Raw genomic sequence first — 15,393 nt, forward strand, 5'->3', positions numbered from 1 at the left:
ATAACATCAAGCATCAAACATGATAATGCTTGTGTGCATTTGGTTTTATCCTTGTCAGTCTGGTATCAGTAATGATTAACCCATCAAAAACAGATTGCTACTGGTCTATTTTAAACCCTGGCTTATTCTCTGGGGATTTTATAAGTCAGTGCACACCAAGGCATCGCCTTGCATAATAACAATGAGCTAAGCTTGTTGTCTTCCTCCACCAGCGTTTGTGTACGGCAATAAACTGGGAGTGGATGGCTGTGACGCATACAAAACTATCATTCAAAACCAAGAAGACAGAGTGCTGGGAGGATCTCAGGAAGCCAAAAGTTGACTGAATGAAACACACAGATTTCTCTTTCTCGGACATGCAGGGCTGAAGTCACTGATGCAGAAACTCTCTTACAAAGAGAATGTCAGCAGTAGATAATGAGCTTTAAAAAGACACAACAGTTACTTAGAACAGCTTTAATTAGTTGGCATCGTTTTCGATGAAACTGTGTCATAGATGAGTTATGATAGAAGAAAAGAGAAATATGAGGTGTCATTTACATTTACATTTATTTAGCAGAGGCTTTTCTCCAAAGTGATGTACTGTACATCTCATCGAAAACTCAATGTGTTCATTAGCAGAAAGAGAGACATAGATGCAGACGTGTGATTCTTCAGTGCAGTTAGTTTGTTTCTTTCCACCATATGAATTGATGTACATCACGAGTAGCTGTATAAAACTTTATCCGAATATCGATGATTCCTTCCTACTAATTTAATTTTTTAAAAAATGTATATAAACATTGACATTATAGTACAGGAGTAGTTGCGTGAAGGTTGATCCATTGTTTAACAGGTATGATCTCAACTCAGTTCCAGATTTGTGTCTGAATAATTTTTTTATCTTTAGGTGTGTTGAACAATTTGCCCCAGTTCTGTTGCTTTGTGACTTGTCAGATTGCTTTTTAGACACTATCTTTCTCTGTGTTTTGCAGCAGTTTTACTGTAGTGTTCCTTCTGTCCCCAGTGCTTGGCACTGCAATGTGTTATACATTCTAATCAACCCAGGAGTCCAAATTGGCTCCAGTGATTCAGCCCCGTCTTAATCCTTTGACTTTTCCCTACATGTGTGCTTTGTGCTGTTGTCCATCATGCCCCCAAACTTTGACATCACTGAAATGGTGTTATTTGCATCTGACAGAAACTATGCTAGAGATTACTGTATTTTTACATTCATGTGTGACATCTTTAAATAGATTGCAAATGTAGTTGACTGTGGCAACAGACTGGTGAATGCTGTGGGTAGAACTTTGGATCTGAAGGTTGTTGGTTCAAATCTTACCTATTACTGTTGTACACTTGAGCAAGGTTCTTTCTAAACTGCTGCAGTAATTTTGCTCAGTTGTATAAATAGTTAAGTATCTGTAGGTAGCTTAATGTTATGAGTTGCTTTAGCGAAAAGTTTTGGCTAAATGAATATATGTTGACTGACTTCTTCTACAGAAGACTGTGGCTTCACAGTGCTGTTTTTTCAGGACAGGGACAATATTTCCTCTAGAAATGTCAATTTTATTCCCCCTTTGGAATGTCATGTTAACAATGAAGAAAACCGAATTTCAGGTAATGCATGACTTTGCATCAGCAAATGCAATTAATCAAACCTAGGTTGTAGCGAAGTCTTTGCATAGGGCTTATCGTATGTTAGGCATCATAAGCAGATAGAAGAGGGAGGCTGCGAAAGTTTTACTGAGGTTGTGGAGGGGCATGCAGATGGCTGTGGTGGCTGAGGTAAGCCCTGGGTTCAAGGTAGTGCTACTGGACGCAGGCTGGGGTCTGACCGACTCTTGTTGAGTCACCTGAATGAAGGTGTCTCAATCCAGGTTACATCACTGATTAGTGCGTTATGCAAATGTACTCAAATTCATACTACTAGCGTGATTACAGAGACATCGGAAAGAAAAAATCTGTGACCTGTGCATTTCACTTTGTTGCTTTAATATGGGTAGTTTTTGTCACAAAACTCTTCGGTCTTCATCCTGACAGTGACCTTTAAGCCAGCGTAGCAAAGCCCACCCTGGCGTTTCCTTGATCAAACACAGAATAGAACTGTCTGAGGAAGACATCTCCAAGAATCCAGTAGGGCCTTCCATCTCGGTCAGATGAGGAGGATGCCTTAATTCCACTCCTGCATTTGCCATTGGACTGTAAACAAAATCATGGATCATTGCACCAACAGCTATCGTGCAGAATTTGTAAAGTAGCCTGTGTAGCTATCCACTCACCTTAAGCACGTAGGAAGAAGGTTCCAGGTGAAGGTAGGCTCCATTCATGACAAAGGTTAGTGTGGGCAGACTATTCACATAGTCACAGCTGAAGACATACTGGGCACAGAAAGTTTACAGGGTTATAGTGGAGAATTAGCACCTTTCATATGCAGTATTTACTAGAAGTCTAGGTGTTTTTTTCTGCAACATTGGTAGGAGCCGCAGAGGATGGAGTGGAACTCACATCGCCACTGTCGTCCTTCCTGGCCCCTAGGATTTTATGCAGCTTGTCCACATACTGAGGAGGGCACATGAGGAGGGAAGAGCCTGTGTCCACAATGGCACTGCAGCCATGGCGGCACCACCCAGTAGACCTATGGCTCACCTGAAACCTGCAAATCATCAGGGGAGCAGATGGGTGGAACAGAGTTTCTTAGTGCGTATTCTGTATAACAAGAGCAAGTTCTTGTTTCAAAGTTACTTATTGGTGACCAAAAAACATTAATGAGTCGCATTCGAGGAAGGAACTGCATTTATATTTTCGATCAAGGCTATTCTTTAATTCAGTTGCATAAACATCCAAAACTTTCACTGGTACAAGTGGACAACTCTACAAGCCAAAGAGCTCTCTGCTGAGAGGACAGACCCTTCAAACACCAGCTGCCAATGGCTGTTCTTCTGCACAGGGACCCAGTGGATCTCTCCAGTGTAGTGCGAAGGGTCTGTGCCTCCAAAAACCACCTCGCTGCCCCTCTCTGAGTTCCTAAAACAAATGGAAGGCAAAATCCTGTGCTTCACAAAGACATCCAATGCCCACAGCACCCTTAAGGAGAACAAATTATTGAAAAACCTGAAGAAACCCGAACCTTTTCCAACTATGGTTATGTTATTTCTTGTGGCAAATCTAGCATGAATGACTAAGGCATACCTGCTCAAATAGAATGCAAAGATGGGTTTTTACAGAAGACCCTCCTTGATCATTGTGTCCACAATGGTATATTGGTCAGGCATGAAGGCCAAGCCCAAGAGACCATCATGGAGAGGCTTGGCAAAGTGGTTGCCGGGCTCTGTAATACTTAGGCCAATCTTCTGGTCCTTGACAGTCAGGCCACCAAGCTGCCAGAAGTTCATGCAAATTGTGTGTGTTTGTTTAAATATATTCAAGTTGATATTCACTGATGGATTGCATCACTACACTTACCCTCACTGTGTCATAGCCGATGACACCGGTTACACTCCCTGTTCCATAATGGATGGAAAAATCCTTTCCATGACTGTGATATGTTGATGACTTATGAGGGTTGAATAGTGGGTGGTGCTCTGGGAGAATAAGGCAGATGAGCTACAACCTGAGAGTGAGTCCATTAATAAGAGCTACTGCACGCACACTTAAGCACCTATTATTACTTCACATTTGTTACACACACACTTTCTGAACCGCTTGTCCCATACGGGGTCGGGGGGAACCGGAGCCTACCCAGCAACACAGGGCGTAAGGCCGGAGGGGGAGGGGACAAACCCAGGACGGGACGCTAGTCCGTCGCAAGGCACCCCAAGTGGGACTCGAACCCCAGACCCACCGGAGAGCAGGACCCGGTCCAACTCACTGCGCCACCGCACCCCCTCCGTATTTGTTACATCATTATTTATTTCTGTCTACGTTACTTCATGTAGCAGACGCTTATCTCTAAAGTGACTTCCAATGAACACTATGTAGTGTTTTCAGCCCACACCTTACGCATCTAAGGTGACTTACACCGCTATATACAGTACACTACTTACAATGAGTTACTCATCATACACCAGTGAAACACTATGGGTGACTGAGATCGGGTTCAAAATCACGTCCTCTTGCATCAACCTAGCGCCGTGAGACAGCAGCGCTGCTTGCTGTGCCAATGTGCCATTCATGGCACCATATACTACTACATTACTGTTGTCATGTAACTCTGATATGAGTTCTTTGACAGAGCCTTGTTTTCATGTAACAACTTAAATGCACTCACATTGATTTAATGTTTTAAATGTCTATTTATTTATACAACCCTGGATTTTAAATCGATTGTTTATCAGACAGGTGTCTTCAGAAATTAATGTAACAGTTACGGTGCCAATACTTTTGTTTTTTCCTCTCTAATGGGGCAGCTTTGTCATAATGTTTGTAAAAATAATCAGTCAAATTACCAGTACTACAGTTGTTTACTTGATACTTACGGCAGGCGTCGCTCTTGCAGTAGACAGAGTTCACCCAGAGAGTAGATGACCCTGTGTCAAAGTGGACATAGAAGCTCTGTGGAGGAGTGCCAATGCTGATTTTACCAAAGTAGGACATCTGGAATGATGGAAGGGAACATTGTGGAGATCCATAATGCATTCAGTAATATTAAGAGCAGTAACAATACTGCGGTTGCTCATATTGCCTACATCAAAAATGAAGGCTGCATTTTCTGTTTTCACGGCACAGTAATTTTTTGTTTCTTTTGCAAAAGGTATGTTTGCTGAAGACTATGTCATATTCAGGGCACTTAGATTACCGATGACCAGACAACATTACCACTAGTGACCAAGTCCAGAATTTCGTCTCATTGCGGATTTTTCCGTCTCGGACTCACATCATTCTGGTTCACCAGGTTTTCACTGTAGGTCCCATCGGCGCTGTACTGCATGAACTTCAATATCTCCTTCAGCTCTCCACGCTGTCTCAGCTCCTCATACAGGGAGCCTCGCGGCAGCAGAGAAACCCTACGGTGAAGAGGAAGACATCAGATACTACAGAAATATGTTAACATCCTTCTATTAATCCATGACTGAGATCTCCTGCAATGACTTCACTGTCTCCTTTCAGAGATCTTCAGAAAAAGTCTTACTTGACGAGTCCCTCTGTGAGAGCCACACACACTAAGCTGAGAATCAGAAACATGCTTATTGCATTCTGCTCAGAATGTGGTGAACTGTTGCCTTTATATCTTTTCATAGTTGAAACAGTCCTAATGTATCTTATTTGCTCTCTTGGGTTTCCAAGTTCAGTTTTAAAATGTTTTCAGCACTCATTTCTTTGCCAAAGATAAGATTAGAATCATACATAACAAAAAAAATTACTCTGTGAGTATGGTATCCAAGTGCAAAAATTATACAGTATATCAAATTTTATTTATCAGCTTAAGTCAGGCTGATAACAGTCCAATGTGTGGATATTAAGAATACATGAGTACTTAACTGTTTACTTGTCCAAGTAGTTGGTACCAGATAACAGTTCTTCACACTTACTGGTTCCTTTTCTGAAAGTAGCTGCTGATCATCATGCAGAAAATATATATTTTTTCAGACTGCACCAGTTTCTTTGTGCTTACTGAAATGATATGCTGGTAAATACACTGATGTGCAGGAACCTGTTTATTTTTCATCGATAAGATGAAAAATTCAAAAAAGAAAAAAAACAGGGTGTCTAACAAATAGTATGAAATGAATCATTTCTAACTTGTAATATCAGATTTGTTGCCTTTTGAGCCAGGGTTCTAAGGTGTGTGTGAAAACCGAATAAGGCCAACCCAGTCATTAACAGCCACAGCAAAGAAGTACAACACTCAAAATACCTAGCGACCATGTTCCACACATGAGTTCAGATAAGCCCAGATGGCTGTCTATATTTTTTTAAACTTTTCCCCACATTTAAAATACTAAGCGCGAAAACCAAATCCCTTCTCTTTTAATATCAATCATAGCACTATAAAACAATACGTCTATTGTTTGAACCTCTCACCTACAGGGGTGTCAGTCCTTGATGACCGAATATATCCAAGTCATCGCTTCCAAATTCTCTGTTTGCCTCACATTAATGCTCTTGTTCTCCAGTGGCTCTTCAGAACCCCGATCCGGCTCTCCACTGGTGTTGAAGTGGCATTTAGGCCCTGCACGGTCCGTGTCAACAGGTGAGATTTGTGTAAAGTCAGTAATTCCACATACTTACACAGAGGTTCACTGTTACGACTGATGATCACAGAAAAAGTATTAAATGCTTCTGGTTTACATGCCCCACAAAAAGAATCCAAACTAGTGATTTTTCGCAGTGTGGACTGTTAAAATGCCTATTGGCTTCTAAAACGATGGATTTAAAGTTTTTGTTTGGAATCTTACCTAATTCTTTTGTTTTATGTGCTTGCAACAACAACTGATATAACAATATTCAAGAAGAAGCATGAGAGTTATTACTGTCAGTAGTAACTATGACATGCATAGAATATTCTTGTAATAATATTATATTATACTATTACAATTACATCACTGTTATTAATACTATTATTTATTCTGATTTACAGCTTTCTTAATTTTCAGAGACTATTTCCTGGGGATCACTTTTTACTTTATGTTCCTGCTTGTGTTTTCATATCATGCACCTTTTGATGCCAATCCTTTATTTTAGATATATAATAAGTAAAAGTAGTGACATCATGGAGAATGGTTGGATATGAAAAAGCAATTGTTACATTCATCAAGTAGTTTGAAAAGAACTATTGGTGTACTGATGATGAACTGAACTTAAGCCACCCATGGTGGGGAAAATGGTTTGTTAAGCACCTGAAGAGAAAGAAAGTTGGGTACTGTCATTATTTCACTCACTTTTGTGGTTTGAGTGTGTTTTTGTTTTTTAGAGACACTGCCTTTACACTTAAAGGACCCAGTTTTAAATTCCACCTCCTGCTGAGGGTGGTATAGTACTTACTGTAATAATTACTTAACTGTATAAATGGGAAAACGATTGTAAGGGCATAAAATTGTATGTTGTTTCGGAGAAAAGGATCAGGTAAATAATTAAATGCAGAAAAATATAGAAATCATTTTGGAAAGTATATACTAAACTATAGGTACTACTGTATATCTCAGTGACTCTGTATTTATAGTGGTCCATATTTATTGTAATTTGTACAAATTTCTTGTTATTCTGTTGATCTTGACCTTTCTAGAAAATTTTGATTCGAGTAACTCTAGAGTTGGATTTGTGAACCTACGACAGACACCTCCTGGTTAACCAGTCATCATCTATAAGAGAGTTGCGTAACAACAGGAAAGGAATACATTTAGGACGGTGTATTGTTTATAGCAAAAACAAACAAAAAAAAAGTGCCTGTACAAAATAATAAAGCAAATATGAGCCCATACTGTAGACCAGCACAGTGCTTCCAGTCATTAAGTGTCTTTTTGGAATACCACCATGTGCACTGAGCTTCTGCTTATCTGCTTAAGACCCTTAGGCGCTTTCCTTCAACAAGTGGTCTTTGATGTGAATAAGTAAAACCCCGTGTGGTAACTTCCAGTCTTATTCCAAGTTCCTCCTTGTTATGATGCCTTTGGGCATTGGCTATGCTACTCACAGCATATTTAAGTACTTTGCCTTGTCTTGATGGGGGGCAGGAGTGGTGGGCCTCCTCTGCACTGCAAGATGATGATGGGATTTTAGAAGGAATGATGGCCTGGTTTTTCAATTGGCAAGAATCTTGAGGCATGTAATCACAGGTCTGAAGGACAGTTTAACCATCCTCTGTTTTGGGGGTTTTTGGACCTTGCTGATTTTTTAAGAAGAGAGGAAAAAAAAGCAATTTTAAGTATTTCAGCCCTACAAATTGTGCTACTAAAATTGAAGTCTAATGAGTTAACCTCTTGTAAGAGAAAAAAGAAATAAAACTTTTTGTTTATGTGAAAAAGGGACTGCTTGCATGCTGCAGAGACGATCAGATTACATGGGTAAATCCTCCTGTCTTAAAGTAAAATCCAGGATTTGAAACAAGAAAATTAAGATTGATTGGACTATTATCTTCAGAAGAACATGGCAATATACCCTCAGGTTTGCAGTGCAGGCTGCTTAGAGTTGTTGACCCCGTTCAGACACTGGATATTCAAGGTGACAATTTTAAGGGAACTGCAGCAGGGACAGAGATCAAACCCGGGGTGTTCTAACTGCAAGTAGACAGCTCTCTTACACTACCCGCTATTCCCTAGTAACAGCTGAGGACATAGTGACATTAGGTCCTTTTTCTTTCTACCTTTATCTTTATTCACTAAAATAGCCCTGTCTTCAACTTACCACATTTTCATGCACTACTGTACATATTCAAACATGTTCATCTCACTAAATCTTTAGAAACTTTAGGGTTCATTCTATAAGTACTCTGGGATTTCTCTACTGCTGGGATTTCTCCATTAGGTCCTGAAATTTCCTACAGAGAGGTGTCTAGGTTTTCTATTTGGATAGTTGTCCTAGAAGATACTTAATGTCATTGTTCACTAACTGGACACAACTTCTGATAATCTGTAAGTGTAAACAAATAAAACGAATCTGGGAAGCTTACCACATGGTCGTACCCAAAACTGAGGGAAATTTTAAGTGTTGGCTTTGTTGTAGATGAATAGCCTCTGTAATCATTCCTGTTGTTCCTGATCTGCCGTCATACTTCTTAGGGCGGCCAAATTTTGCAATGTGAAAATACACACATCACATCACCATCATCTGAAACTGCTTGTCCCATACGGGGTCAGAGGGAGCCGGAGCCTAACCCGGCAACACAGCGCGAAAGGCTGGAGGGGGAGTGGACACACCCAGGAGAGGATGCCAGTCTGTCACAAGGCACCCCAAGGAGGACTCAAACACCAGACCCACCGGAGGGCAAGACCCAGCCAAACCCACTGTGCCACCGTGCCCCCCAAATGTGAAAATATTAGAAGAAAAAAGTTTGTGTTATGTCTGGTTGACCACCCAAAATTATATAACAGATGACTATAACAAGGAACTCTACTTGATGCTCTCTTCTCCTCCAAATAAAGACAAACAGGGGCCCTGTAGACTGGAATGAAAGGCTTGTGACCCTGCCATTCTCTTCACTCCTTATTCTCAGGATCATGGAGGCTTTGGACAAATAGCTGACAGGTGTTGCGAATTGCTCTGGGAGGAGGACAGAACAATTTTACCTCAGAAAATGGCCAAGAAAATTCAGTCAAAATAACCATGCACATGAAATTTGCACTTGTGGATATTCAAACAGGAACCTACAATCCTCTCCGACATCTAACACACCAGTACCATAAATCAGCTTCAGCTCATAAAATGGATAGGAACTAATCTAATCTTCTAAACTAATCAACTGCTGAACTAATCCTGAAATGCTTGAGGCAGATGATAAATCCTCTGATATTACCACTTGAAAGCACTGGTAATGTGTATAACAAAGTCATGTCCATCATGATGCCTCTATGTTTCTGGCTAATCTCAGTCTGGAGAGCATATAGATTCAAGTCAAAGTTTGGTTGTTTTGTATAACTGGTTTTGGTTTGTTTGATATAACATAATTAAAAAAAAATCTTTAAACCTCTATGGTTTTATATTTGCCTTTGAGTCCATCTTTTAGTAATTGTAGATCTGATTTTAGAAATGGGGTACAGTGAAGCCTTAGGCTGTATTATAATCCTTGTTGATTGTCATCAGTTTTAAATCTTACATTGCAATTTCTATTCCTTAGCTTATAGAAAAACAGGTCAAATACACCCTGCTTCCTTTGCAGTCACATTTAAAAATCCAAATCACATGGGCAGAGCAGTGGCTCCCAGTTGATCCCACTGGCTGTTTGAGTTTAGCACTGAGATTCCCCATTGATCAGTAAGTGTTTCAGCTGATCTAGGAGACCCCCATCTGATCAGCCTGAATCACAGATGACCGGAGAGACTCCCAGTGGATCAGTTGGAAATGCTGTTTATAGCAAGAGTCCCTTTTCATCACGGAGGTTGCCAAATCAACTGGTAGGGAGCGGCAGGGTGGCAACGAAGAGTAGTGCTGCTGTCTCACAGCACCTGAGTGGTATGAGAAGTTGCAGGTTTGATCCCTGCTCAGTCTGTGTGGAGTTTGCATGTTCTCCCCGTGTCTGCATGGGTTTCCTTCAGGTGCTCTGGTTTCCTCCCACATTCCAAAGACATGCTGTTCAGGTTCCCCCATAGTGCGTGTGTTCCACTGATGTATGGATGAGTGACGTAGTGTATCTAGCAGTGAAAGTCACCATGGTGAATAAGGTGCATGGGCTCATAACACTACATAGAGTTCATTGGAAGTTGTTTTGGAGAAAAGTGTCTGTTAAAAAAATAAATGTAAATAAACCTCCTGGTTGTCAAATACAGCACTCAAGAAAGTTAATGTTTCAAAATGCAGAAATCATATTTCAGTGAAAGTGGTTTACTCTGTCATGTAAGCAGAATTACCTCTCCTTCCTCCTGAAATAAACAGAGTTTGTACTCAACTGCAAATGGACTCTGCTTGAAGCACTACAATGAGTGTCCTCTGCAATAAGACAGACCACTCATTCATATCTCTGTCAAGATTGTTTCCAACAAGGTGCCAAAACATGTTGATGACTAAAGGGAAAGTTTTATTAGCCATCACTGGTACATGTTTTCATTTGGCTTTCTGAGCTCAAGTGGGCCACAACAAGTTCAAAGGCAAACAGAAGCAGACACCATGGCACAGAGACAAACTCTAGATGAACCACCTTGTCTGAAGAGGGTCATGGACTCCCTTTGTGCTAAAGTTCACCTTGAGTCCAAGCTGCTTCAAAAACAGGGCCAGTGAGATAGCCCGGCAGAGGCAGGTTCCGTGAGCAGGCGTTTCAAGTGCCAATATGGCCTACTTTCTTCAGAGGGACAACTATTTTAAACATGAAACTGTGCTCCTGTTCTGCTCCTGTCCAAGCAGCTCGAAGCATCACAACGCAAAACTGATATACAATGAGTAATATGCACATAATCCATCTCCGGCTGACAAATGTCAAATCCAAGTGTAAAGTAACAAAACAATAAAATTCTGAGATGGATCAACAACCCATCCAGGGTCCCCTGTCTACATTTACTGTATATTTTTAGCAGACACTTTTCTCCAAAGTAACTTCCAGTGAACTCTATGTAGTGTTATGAGCTCACACACCTTATTCACCAACGTGACTTACCCTGCCAGATACACAACTTACACTGGGTCACTCATCCATACATCAGTGGAACACACTCTCTCTGTCACTCACACACTATGGGGGAACCTCCACAGCATGTCTTTGGAATGTGGGAGGAAACCAGAGCACCCAGAGGAAATCCACACAGACACAGGGAGAACATGCAAACTCCACACAGACTGAGTGTGGATCAAACCCATGTCCTTTCACACCACCCAGGTGATGTGAGACAGCGGCGCTACTCGCTGGGCCACCATGAGACCTGTCCAGCCTGGTGACCTATGCTTCCAGGAAAACTGGTTACTGAGAGTGAATGATTGAGTAAAATATAATAAAAATTAAATACATGAAAAAATAATTGACTGCTAGACTGTACATAATTATATTTCTTTTGATTTCTATTTATTTTATGTTGTTATGATACTTCTACTGTTACATCTTTCCATTCTAATGTTATTGAAGCAAAATTAGTGAAATATCGACATGTGAATAAGTGGTAGATTATATTTCTCTCTGTCCGTTGCAAGCAATAGCCTTGAACATGTTTTCATACCGGAGTGAGTCGATTTCGCTAAAGCTTTACATATCACTGTAACACAAGTGGTGGAGGTTAGCATGAATGGTGAACTGTAATGGTTTCAGGATAAGAGCAATTGTTTTAATCACAAAGGCACCTCCTTCAAAATACACTTAAATCATGTCTGCCACCTACTGCTGTGGGAAAGTTCCATTCCATTACCCTTGACTTCACCTTGAAAAGGTCTCTATTACTTAATACACTGATATGGCCATTTTCTTTTTGATACAGATTGTTATGTAATTGACGCCAAGGACCACACACTTCCATTTGTAATTGGTCTCGTTTGTTTTCCTTGACCTTGTCAGCAGCTGCCTTGCCTGCAATAGGCCACAAAAAAAGGCTGATATGCTGGAAGGGGAAAGGCAATTACTGGACAAGGGCTTTTAAGAGAGCTACTAGCTATCAAAAACATTGGTGTGAACATCTTTTCAGAAAAAATGTGATGAATTATACTGTAACGACCTACGTTACTGTGTTTGAGCAGGAAATGTGTTTATTGTAATTGGTTAGCTTTTGGTGATGTACAGGGAATATAAGGGGGTGATTGCGTCTGCCATGAGGAGAAAGAAGAGAGAGCCTAGGGGTGCTAGGCAGGCTGGGAAGGCTGGCTAGAAGCGCAGGTCTTGGAGGAAATGGGGTCTTCAGACCTAGAGCGTTATTTCCCTGTGTGCCAGTGTTCTAATAAAATGTTTGAAATGAACGTTGCCTCTGCATCCCTCTTCGCCCCATCCAAACCCATGGCACTGTGTGCCACAATACTTTTTCATTAGTGCAGGGTAGAAAAAGAAGGGAACAAAACCGAATTTGGAAAGTTTTGGGGGGTTTAATATAGCTTTTATCTAAATTCTGCTTTTAATTTGTAGGTAGAAGTAAAAGGTCATTAGGACTAAGAGAGAGTATAAAAAAGCAAGGTCAAAGTGAGTGAAGTCTACACTCATGCACATGCTGACTGAGGCCACTTGTCCCGAGCAGGGTCACGGGGAGCTGAAGCCTAATCCGGCAGAGCAGGGTGCGGGGCTGGGACACACCCAGGACAGGACACCAGTCCATCACAAGGCACCCCCAGCGGGACTTGAACCCCAGACCAACCAGACAGCAGGCACAGACCAAACCCACTGCAACACCGCACCCCCGGGGTAAAGTTTAGCAATTTTCATTTTGAGTGTTGTGTTTCTTGACTTTTCCCTTTAGCTGTGTGTCAGTATTTAATGAATGTGTACTGTTAAAAAGAACTTGTCTTTAAATCCTGGGACTGGCTGCAGTTGTGCTACAGGGGTACATTTTGTGGTTGGGAGAACGTCACAGGAAGAAGAAATTTTGAAAACATCTCGTACCTTAGAGATTTAAGAATGCATATAAAAAATCTGTATTACTTCAAGAAATATTACATTTGTTGTTATAGTCAATAAATATTTTCGCAGAACTTATGTGACTGCTTACATTGCAGATGATCAGAAATGGTTCAGGAATACTCGTAAGACTTGCTCTTATTGCAAGAGTGATCTAAAGACTACGAAGAACACGGCTCATATTGGGCCAATATGATGAACAAGGAAAGAGCAGAAAGGTCATTGCAATTTCCCTTTGGAGAGGAATACACAGTAGTGGGACTGCCATAAAGAAAAAGGAAAAAAAACCTTAAGGAAGTCATTATTTAAGCAGTTTTATATCAGCCCAAGTGATCTGAAACATAAACACTGTATAGGTATTGTATGAAGACTCATGGGGGACCTACCCAAGGTAACAAAAAGGTAATATTTTTATTTGTAAGCACACTGGAGAATAAGGCTGTTTTGTCAATTTTACTAAGTTCAGGGAAGGTGCAGCAGTATTTATAAAAGCGCTGAGTGTTACCATTCGTCTCTGCGTAACTTCACTTCTCGCTCCACCAACACTGATATCAGACCTCCAATCTAAAACTCAACGCGTACTTAGAATGTTTTTTCTGTATGTAAAATGGAGTGAAAAGGAGTATCCTGTCACAAGGTGCCAAAATCAGACGTATCACGCACTGCAGCTGAGATCGCCGTACACACAACCTCTCAGCACAAAGTTTATAGCTCTTAACCATATAATTTAATTTCAAGTGCACCTGTTCATTCTGCAGAGTCATTGGGAAGGAGACATTATGTGCTTAATTAACAGTTGTTAGCTGCTATCTCTCCTTCTGATTGTAGCTCTTGTGAAATTTATGGTGGTTCTTGCAGGAAGTCTAATAAAATCAGAAAATGAAAATGATTTTTTTTTCTTCAATCGGTGATTACAGATCCCCTTTCCTAAAGAAAAAACGTTAACCTTTAATTAAATTCACAGAAGACAACAACATCCCCGTAATTTCTACAGTGCACATTTCCACTGTTATAACAGGGTGGGGAGGCCAAATTCCCACCAATTCCCCACTGCAGAGAACAACACATTACTGTTACGATTGTTATGCGGCCCCTAGAGCAGGCTGCGTACTAAACAGGGCACAGCAATAATATCCACCGTTACGCAGACCTGTTAGAAACAATGCTGGAAAGCTGACCATCTAAGAACGTAATTCACTTTACAAACAGGTGCGCAGAGATCATGCTAAATACACCTGATATAAAAATGTTTATATTTTCAACAGTTCCGTTTTTGAGAAATGGAATAACCTTTGTGCACAGCCAGTTCACAACAGTTATGCCTCTGTTCCAGCGTTTATGCAGTTAAACATGGCATGGCGATGTGGCGAATCGTGTTGTTTTCTCAGTGCCTGGATATTGCGAGAGGACATGGGTTTGATCCCACCCAACCAGTGTAATGTTCGCTTGTTCTCCCTGTGTTTGTGTGGGTTTCCTCCCATAGTCCAAAAACATGGGTTTCTGGTGAACTGGTGACTCTGAAAAACCCACGGTGTGCTTGAGAGAGTGTATTACACTGCTCTGGTGTACAGATAAGAAAATGAGATGCCTATTGACTGTGGGCAGTGTACTGTAGTGTAACTAGCACTGATCTCTGATTTGCTCCATTAACTTGCACTACTTTATTTGTTTAATAATAACAAAAATCTCTACATGCAGCTGCTTGTGTAATGGATACTGGTTTATACAGTGGTATGCACATTTACATTTTCATTTTCATTTATTCATTTAGCAGATACGTTTCTCCGAAGCGACGTACATCTCAATAGATATATTTGTATTTTGTGTTAAGAAAATACCATTTGTTTATTATCTTACGAGAAAGACATAGCTGCAGATGCGTGATTCTTAAGTACAGTTAATTTGTTTCATTCCACCTTATGAACCAATGTACATCACACGAGTGCTGTATAAAACTTTACCAGAATATCGATTCCTAATCACCTTCATAGTAGTTTTTTTGAGATACATGCTGTATAAACATTTACGGTAAATTCCAGAAGTGCCTCTGTAAAGGACTGAGCCGAGCATGATCATGAACATTTATACCTTACACGAACTTAAGAGATCATGGGCAAAGTGAGCCCGGAAGAAGTAAGTTTTAAGACTGTTTTTAAATGTGAACAGAGATTCAGCAGTTCTGAGTGAGGGGGGGAGGTCGTTCCACCACAAAGGAGCCAGAACCGAGAACCTCCGTGCTTCAC

At 40.8% G+C, this 15,393-nt stretch overlaps 1 pseudogene; it reads right to left on the reverse strand.

Annotated features, from left to right (window-relative positions):
• Positions 1–2,028: 2,028 nt before the first annotated feature.
• LOC108924269 (gastricsin-like) lies at positions 2,029–5,217 on the reverse strand (annotated as a pseudogene).
• Positions 5,218–15,393: the final 10,176 nt, after the last annotated feature.

The sequence above is a fragment of the Scleropages formosus genome, chromosome 21, assembly GCF_900964775.1.
Source record: "Scleropages formosus chromosome 21, fSclFor1.1, whole genome shotgun sequence".
In the NCBI taxonomy this organism is placed as follows: domain Eukaryota; kingdom Metazoa; phylum Chordata; class Actinopteri; order Osteoglossiformes; family Osteoglossidae; genus Scleropages; species Scleropages formosus.